The sequence below is a fragment of the Rhipicephalus microplus genome, chromosome 2, assembly GCF_043290135.1.
Source record: "Rhipicephalus microplus isolate Deutch F79 chromosome 2, USDA_Rmic, whole genome shotgun sequence".
In the NCBI taxonomy this organism is placed as follows: Eukaryota; Metazoa; Arthropoda; class Arachnida; order Ixodida; family Ixodidae; genus Rhipicephalus; species Rhipicephalus microplus.
This window is the reverse complement of record NC_134701.1, coordinates 32,603,152-32,611,545: the sequence shown is the minus strand read 5'-3', so window position 1 is coordinate 32,611,545 and position 8,394 is coordinate 32,603,152.

Sequence of the window (8,394 nt, the reverse complement as noted above, 5' to 3'; positions counted from 1 at the left end):
GGGCGAGAATGCGGTAGGGCCCGTGGTATCGTGCCAGTAATTTCAAGGAAAGGCCAGGAGTACTCGGTGTAATCTAGAGCCAAACAAGAGCACCAGTCGTGAAAGTAGAAAGGTGTAGGTCGGTGTCATGCCGTAGCTTCTGGTGGTCTTGGTCCTCGTGTTGTCAGTGAACGGGCCAATCGTCTGCAATCTTCTTCGTACCTGGCAACATAAGAAATTGCAGTGTACTCAGAGGAGTCGGGCATGTATGGGAGGATAGTGTCCAGCGTGCACGATAGTTCGCGTCCGTAAAACAGAAAGAAAGGGAAAACCCTGTTGTCGCGGGCGTTGCGGTGTTATACGCATATGTGACGAATGGAAGGACAATGTCCCAATTGGTCTGGTCTGAAGCTGTGTACATTGTCAACATATCACCGAGAGTGCTATTAAATCGTTCTGTGAGGCCATTCGTCTGCGGGTGATATGCTGTCGTCATGCGATGAACCATGTTGCACTGAGCGAGCAAGGCTTGAATGGCGTCAGACAAGAAAACACGGCCCCGGTCGCTCAAAAGTTCGCGGGGACCACCATGGCGAAGAACGAAGTTGCGCAAGATGAAAAACGCAACTTCCCTCGCGGTTTTTGCGGGTAGTGCTGCCGTCTCCGCGTAACGCGTGAGGTGGTCCACGCCGACAATTATCCACCTATTTCCAGAAGACGACGTGAGAAGTGGTCTGTATAAGTCGATACCGACGCGGTCAAATGAACGCGCTGGACAAGGCAGAGGTTGAAGTGTACCGGCAGGGCATTGAGATGGGGCTTTACGTCACGTACGTATTTGCGAACAAATGTGTACATGCCGCGCCAGTAGTACCACTGACGTAGACGGTTGTACGTTTTGAGAGCGCCGGCGTGAGCGCTTTGCGGGTCGTTGTGGAAAGCTGTACAGATTTCCGAACGCATGTGGTTGGGTATCACTTACAGCCACCTCCGTCCTTCAGACGTGTAATTCCGCCGATAGAGGAGGTCGTCTCGAATAGCGAAATGTGTGGCTTGACGGCGCATAGTTTTTGAGACCAAATTAGCTGACGGATCAGTCAGAAAGGCGAGGAGTCGGGGAATCCACACATCTTTGCGTTGTTCCGATGCCATGTCTGTGAAGTCAATGGGTGTTATGACAGCTGAAGAAGGTGACGAGGAGGTTGGGTCAGCCGGTAGCGGCGAGTGGGATAGCGCATCAGCGTCAGAGAGCTTGCGGCCGGATTGGTATACAACACGAATGTCGTATTCCTGTAGGCGAAGCGCCCAACGACCAAGGCGCCCCGACGGGTCTTTGAGCGACGATAGCCAGCATAGAGCGTAGTGGTCCGTAACGACTTCAAAAAGGCGGCCATAAAGGTATGGGCGGAACTTCGTCAAAGCCCACACAATTGCGAGGCACTCTTTCTCCGTTACTGAATAATTACACTCAGCTTTCTTGAGGTTTCGACTCGCGTAAGCGACCACGTATTCTTGGTATCCTGGTTTTGGTTGAGCCAATACAGCACCAAGACCGACACCACTGGCGTCGGTGTGAACCTTCGTAGGCGCATCGGGGTCAAAATGACGTAGTATTGGAGGTGATGATAATAACCGCCGAAGCGCGGTGAAGGATTCGTCGCACTCTTTTGACCAAGCACAAATGCCTTTGAAAGTTGTCAACAGGTTCGTAAGAAGCGCGATGATGGAAGAAAAGCTCCGCACAAATCGACGAAAGTATGAGCACAGGCCGATAAAACTTCAAAGCGTCTTGATGGAATTGGGCTCCGGATAGTCGGCCACGGCACGGAGTTTTGCCGGACCCGGGAGAACACCCTCTTTGCAGACGACGTGACCCAGTATAGTGAGCTGACGTGCGGGAAAATGGCACTTCTTGGTATTAAGTCGAAGGCCAGCAGAGGTGAGACACGTGAGAATAGCACGAAGACGGACAATGTGAGTCGAAAAGTTGCGAGAAAAAACGATGATGTCATCCAGGTAGCAGAGGCACGTGTTCCACTTGTAGCCGCGAAGGATGGTGTCCATCATCCGTTCGAAGGTAGCTGGGGGGTCGCAGAGTCCAAACGGCATGACGTTGAACTCATACAGCCCATCAGGTGTTACAAATGCAGTCTTCGATTGGTCAGGATCAGCCATTGGAACTTGCCAATATCCTGAGCGTCAATCTAAAGAGGAGAAATATTCTGCTCCTTGCAAGCAATCGAGAGCATCGTCGATGCGTGGCAATGGGTACAGATCCTTCCGAGTTATCTTATTGAGACGGCGGTAGTCGACACAGAATCGGATAGACCCATCCTTTTTGCGCACAAGTACAACAGCGGACGACCAAGGGCTCTGCGATGGCTGGATGACACCACGCTTGAGCATATCGTCGACTTGTTCGTTGATAATACGGCGCTCTTCCACTGAAACTCGATATGGTCGTTGGCGCAAGGGAGCATGAGTACCGGTGTCAATGTAGTGCGTGATGTTTGCAGTGCGACTTAAAAATGGTTGAGCGCAATCGAACGCAGAACAGAACTCTCGAAGAAGGGACAACAGTTCGCGTCTTTGTGTCGGCGATAGCTCAGCGGCAATAGAGGGCTGGAATGAGTCTGGCGCGGGCAGTGTGGCCACAGGTGGCGTCATACCATTGAGCTCGAGGTGAGGTGCGTGTTCGGCAAACTCCACAGGGCACAAGAGGTCAACGTTTTGTATGTTACCCAAACATTCTCCGTGAAGTAAGGTAACTGGCGACGATAGCGAGTTCGCAACGAGCATGGCGGTAGCACCGGATTCCACGGTGAGTACGCAAAGGGCAGGTGTAGGCTACAGCGACGGGTAAATACGTCAGACGGAGTGAACAAAACAGTTCTGGCAGGAGCGGCCGTACAGGTCAGGGCTACAAGGGTGGATGTTCTTGGGGCTATTTCTGTGTCTGCAAAAACGACAAGTTTGTAAGCTTCAGAAAGAGAATCTACCAAACAAGAGTTTGGCAGCGGTGGAAGGGCAACTTCTGCACGTGAGCAATCTATGATGGCCCGATGACGCGAAAGAAAGTCCCATCCGAGAATGACCTCATGGGAGCATGATGCCAGCACAAAAATTCAATGACATAAGGTTCACCTTGGATAATGACACGCGCAGGGCACACAGCTGTAGGTTCTATGCACTGCGAGTTGGCCGTGCGGAGCATCAGGCCCGAAAGAGGCATCGTCACCTTTTTCAACTTGCGGCATAAGGTCTCACAGATTATGGATACGGCGCCTCCTGTGTCGATAAGCGCTTGTGCGGCAGTCCCCTCTACATTGACGTCGATAACGTTTTCCGGCGAGAAAGATGGAGGCCTTAAACAGTTCGAATGGTATGCAGCTGTTGCCTCCGAAGCTGCAGCGATCAGTTTCCTTCTTCCGTAGCAAGTCGGCGACGCATAGGTGAGAGGGAGCGTCGTCGGAGCGATGGTGACCGATGGTTTGCGAAGGGTCGATGACCGTCAGTGGTGTACCTTGATGGCGTCCTAGACGACGACGCAATCGGCCTGCCCACGGTGTCAACTGGAGGAGGATCTCGGCAACAGAGGCGGGCGACGTGTCCAGCGATACCACAGGCGAAACAGATGGACCTATTATCCGGCGTCCTCCAAGCGTCTGCTCGACGGTAAAATGAAGCTGAAGATCTCGCGTAGGGATACGGCGCAGCAATTGGGGTTCTAGGCACGACATAGGGTGGCATGGCAGGTTGAACATATGGCATACGCTGTTGCGTAGGCCGAGCAGCGACGGTGGCGTACATGAGAGGCGTTGTGACAGGTGGTTTCTGATGCATCGGTGGAAGGGCCTCAGCGACTTGGGTTCGAATGGCGTGTTGGAGGTCCGGTGCCAAAGCTTGCGCGGGCTCATGTGTCAGTGGCAGCAGTGACAGCTCGCGTGCTACCTCTTCGCGGACGAAGTCCTTGATTGCCGAAAGCAGCGGCTGCTGATCGGTAGGATGGGCAGCTAGGTGCAAGCTTGCGAGTGTGTCTGGCGTAGTGAGGGCTTGACGAGCAATTGCGCGCTGCCTACGCAACTCATCGAAGCTAAGACAGAAAGAAACGAGCACAGAAATTGTGGGGGATTTCTCGCGAGCAACATTTGAAAGGCATCATCGTCAATGCTTTTCAGAACGTGCCTGATTTTTTCTTCCTTAGGCATGGTAGAGTTGACGCGGTTGCATAGATGCAACACATCTTCAATGTAGCCCGTGTAGGTCTCGCCTGGTTGCTGCGCACGGTGACGTAAACGGTGCTCGGCTTGAAGCTTGCGTGCCGCAGGTCGTCCAAAGACGTCCATAATAGCAGTCTTGAATGCAGACAACGTAGGAATGCCAGCTGCGTGGTTATTAAACCACAGTTGCGCAGTGTCCGCAAGGTAGAACGTGACGTAGCTCAGCTTTTTTGGGTCGTCCTATTTGTTACTTGCGCCGACTTTGTCGTACCTCACCAACCAATCTTCGACATCCGACTCAGTGGAGCCCGTGAAGAAAGGAGGGTCTCGTTGAGGATACACGGCGCCGCAAGTGACGTGGACGGTTGAAGGTCCCACCTGGAGAGGCGTCTCGGTGGAAATGTTCGTGTCACGTAGATGGGGAAGCTTACGGGAGCAAAGTTCCAGGTTTGTAAGGGAGCCCACACACCTCCACCAGATGTCACGCAGTTTATTTACGTATAGACCTACTGGAAGGTCAAGGAACGCCATAAGAGCGAGGACTGTCAACAGGCCGAAAATACAAAACAAGCGCAAGCTCGGGTCGCGCGTGTGCACCAACGCTGTGGCTTGCCGTTTCTTGCTTCTTCGTCGTCGTTCGCATAGTGTCCTACAAGACGAATATCGCTGTGAAGATAGCAGTGAATGTTGCGTAGTTAGTTCTAACCTTCGGAAACAAGAATGTAATATTTGATGCAAATTGAGGTGTGTCTCGACTAATTATTTATTCTTTGATAAAAACCTTAAGTGACATGTTTGATTAAAGAGAATTGTATGTAAGTGTTGCCATGTTAAAATGGCAATGTTTTTGAATGGTAAGAAAACGATACTCGATTGATAGGTGGAGCTCAACGCCCCAAAACTACCACATCATTATTAGAGACGCCGTAGTGAAGGGCACCGGATATTTCGACTACCTGGGGTTTTTTAACATGCTCGCAAACCTTGGCACACGGTCCTACAACATTTACGCCTCCATCATAAATGCAGCTGCCGCAGCCGGGATTTGATACCGCGACCTGCTAATCAGCAGCCGAGTGCCTTGACCACTAGACCACAGCGGCGAGGTGAAAAGTATGCTCTTGTAAAAGAGCAGATGCACTACATCCTGGTGGCTCAAATGTGATATTGCGAATGCTCTGGTTTAGAATATGTTGTAAAGGAGCGAGATGAGTGCTATATATATTACACCACGATGCAATGCAGTAAGTGAAGTGACTGGGGATGAAGGCACAGGAAAGGGTAAGCAAGGTATCGTGACGGAAGTATGGACGTGCCTTCTTGCTTTAGGTGTGAGACATTGGAAATGTACTTTAGATTTGAATCAAGAATCACTAACAAAAAACGACAATTCTTTCCTGCTAGCATTTTCTCAATAAAACTAGGTAGACTGTGGCATGAGTAAGTTTTGAGCACTCAAGTTATAACAGGTGCAGTGCAAGGCCACATGAAGAAATTAGTCGCCAGCATCTGGTTTTTGTTTGTGTACTTTTCGACAGACTACCTGTAGCTCGTTCGAAAGAAGAAACTCTACAAAGATTTATGTAACACTGTTCTTCTCATCCCACTGTACAGAGCGCTATATACTGCACGTAAGGATTAGAATGTGCTTAAGCGCGTGAAACAAATGCACGTAGCTCTAAATGCAAAAACGTTCTTTTATTTCGATAGCGATTATATGAACGGCCGCGGCTGCTTTTTGCCCTCACCGCCACCGCCGTCGTTAGGCACCGCATATGTATACGTATCTTTATATATATATGAAAACTCAAGAAAGAAAAAAGTCACACTTTCGCTGAAAGGGCGAAGCAATGAATGTGATAGCAACAACTTCGAATATAGCCCTGAGAACGGTTATAATCAAAATTCGCAGCACGATGCACACGCACAAACGACGCAAAAAATAACACGAACAGCATAAGAGCTAACTAACAACGTTTACGGCTCGACGCTTAAAGCACTGTTTAAACAAAAACGACGCCCAAAACGTAATCGCAGATACAGATATGGGTGCGAACTAACGAGTGTACCATTTGTTACTTCACTGTGCCCGGCCGCGGTGGTATAATGGCTAAGCTACCCTTAATTAAGGTTACAATAGAGTGTTCCAGTGCTACCTCGCCTTCAGCGTTCAGCGGCGCTACAGCTCACACACGAACCACGCCTAAAAAATGCTAGGCTGTGAAGTCTTCGCGCAAATAGCGTAAACAGGGTCGATTGCACTGAAGCGGAGGCATGACGTGGACTGACGTCATCACCACGTTTTGACGTCTTTTTTCCAACCATTAGCCAGACTCTCCGTATACGGCTCTCGCGCTTTCTTTCTTGGAGGCGGCAAGAACAAGTGCGCAATGTACTAGCAGAAATCACTTGGAAACTGACTTCGGGGATTTCGAGATGAAGGGTTGTGTCGTCCGCGACCTCCGACGCCAGCGTCACTCTCGCCGATTTTTGCTCCATCCTCGAACTCCTCCGAGAGTTTCCTCTTCTTTTCTATCTATTCGCTCTATATTTTTGTCACGCCTGCTGCGCAGAGTCCTCTAATTTGTTCATCCTGCAACTTTTCGTTTGTTTCCTACCCCCAACCCTACAAGGCACTGCAGTGTCTTCCTTACAGTGTTGCGGAAATGCGGTGCCTTTGGCTTTTCCTTCTAACCACCATTACCAATACCATATTCGAGCCATTTTCGTGTGGCCTTCTCAATTTTAAGATTGCCTTGGCTTCTCAGTGATTAACCACACTGCCGCGAATGCTAAAGAGCATACGCCCTTCGCCTCATATTGTCGCGATGGCAATCCTCTTGTTCCCTTTGGTAAAAATAAGGAATGGACCAAGTAGGTCAAGACCCGCACAGGAGAATGGTTCTGTTGGAACCTCAATGGGCTGAAGCAAACCAGCAAGAGGTAAGACAGGCCAGAACAGACCACAAGAAGCGGCGCCTTTCGTGATCTGTAAGTCCGAGTGACGCCCATATGTCCAGCAGTAGCAGCGTCATGAAATTCCTGGAGCACGGCGAGCTGCAAGTGCTTGGGAACGACTATTAAGAGCACAAAGTCATAAGACTGAATGTTGCGGTGGTACAAAATGCCATCATTCAATGTGAAAATTCGGAAGAGGGATCTGTGGGCGCGTAGCTTAGGCCGTTCATCAAGTTTTGAAGAATGGGGTCTAGTCGTTGCCCGCTGCCTATGTGGAGAAATTCGGGTAGGGAAAGAGTACAGATGTCCATGTCACTGTCATCAGTGTCGCCCGGTTCATTCAGAGGATTGTGAGAAAGGTAGTCAGAATCGTTGTGCATGCATCCAGATTTATACACTAATGGGAAGTCATACTCTTGTAGACGCAATGCGCAACACGCAAGTCGGACAGTTGTGTCCTTCAACGAGGAGAGCCGACAGATGGCATGATGACCCACGACGACGCGGAAAGGACGAACAAACAAGTACGGTCAAAATATTGCGACAGCCCAAACGAGTTCAAGGCATTCTCACTCAGTTATCGAGTAATTGCGTTCGGATGAGTAGAAAACGCGACTCGAATAAGCGATGACACGGTCGTGGCCCTGCTGATGCTGAGCGAGAGCAGCGGTGATATCATGACCACTCATGTCAGTGCGGACTTCAGTGGGCACGGAAGGTCGAAGTGCGGGAGAATAGATGAATTTGTAAGTCGCTGAATAAGGTTAGAGAATGCTCGCTCTTGATGCGGTCCCCAGAAGAAAGAAGCATTCGTCTTAAGAAGGTCGGTTAGTGGACGAGCGATGTCGGCAAATTTTTATGCAGCGCAACAGTAGTATGACCATGAACTCATAAAACTGCGGACATCTCTCGTCGATCAAGGAGCAGGAAAATTTAGCACAGCACAAACGTTTTCTGGGTAAGGTTTGATTCCTGCTGTGTTTACGAGATATCAAAGAACGGTAACTTCGCGGCGACCGAAGTGGCTTTTAGAAGAATTCAACTGAAGGCCAGCAAAGCCAAACGCTGAAAGAGTACTTCTAAGGCGCTGCAGGTGACTCTCAAAAGTGTTCTAAAACATGATCACGTCGCCTAGGTAACAGAAGCACGTTGAACACTTTAGGCCACGCAAGAGGGAGTCCATCATGCACTCGAATGTTGCGGGCGCATTGTACAGTTCAAAAGGCGTGACTTTGAA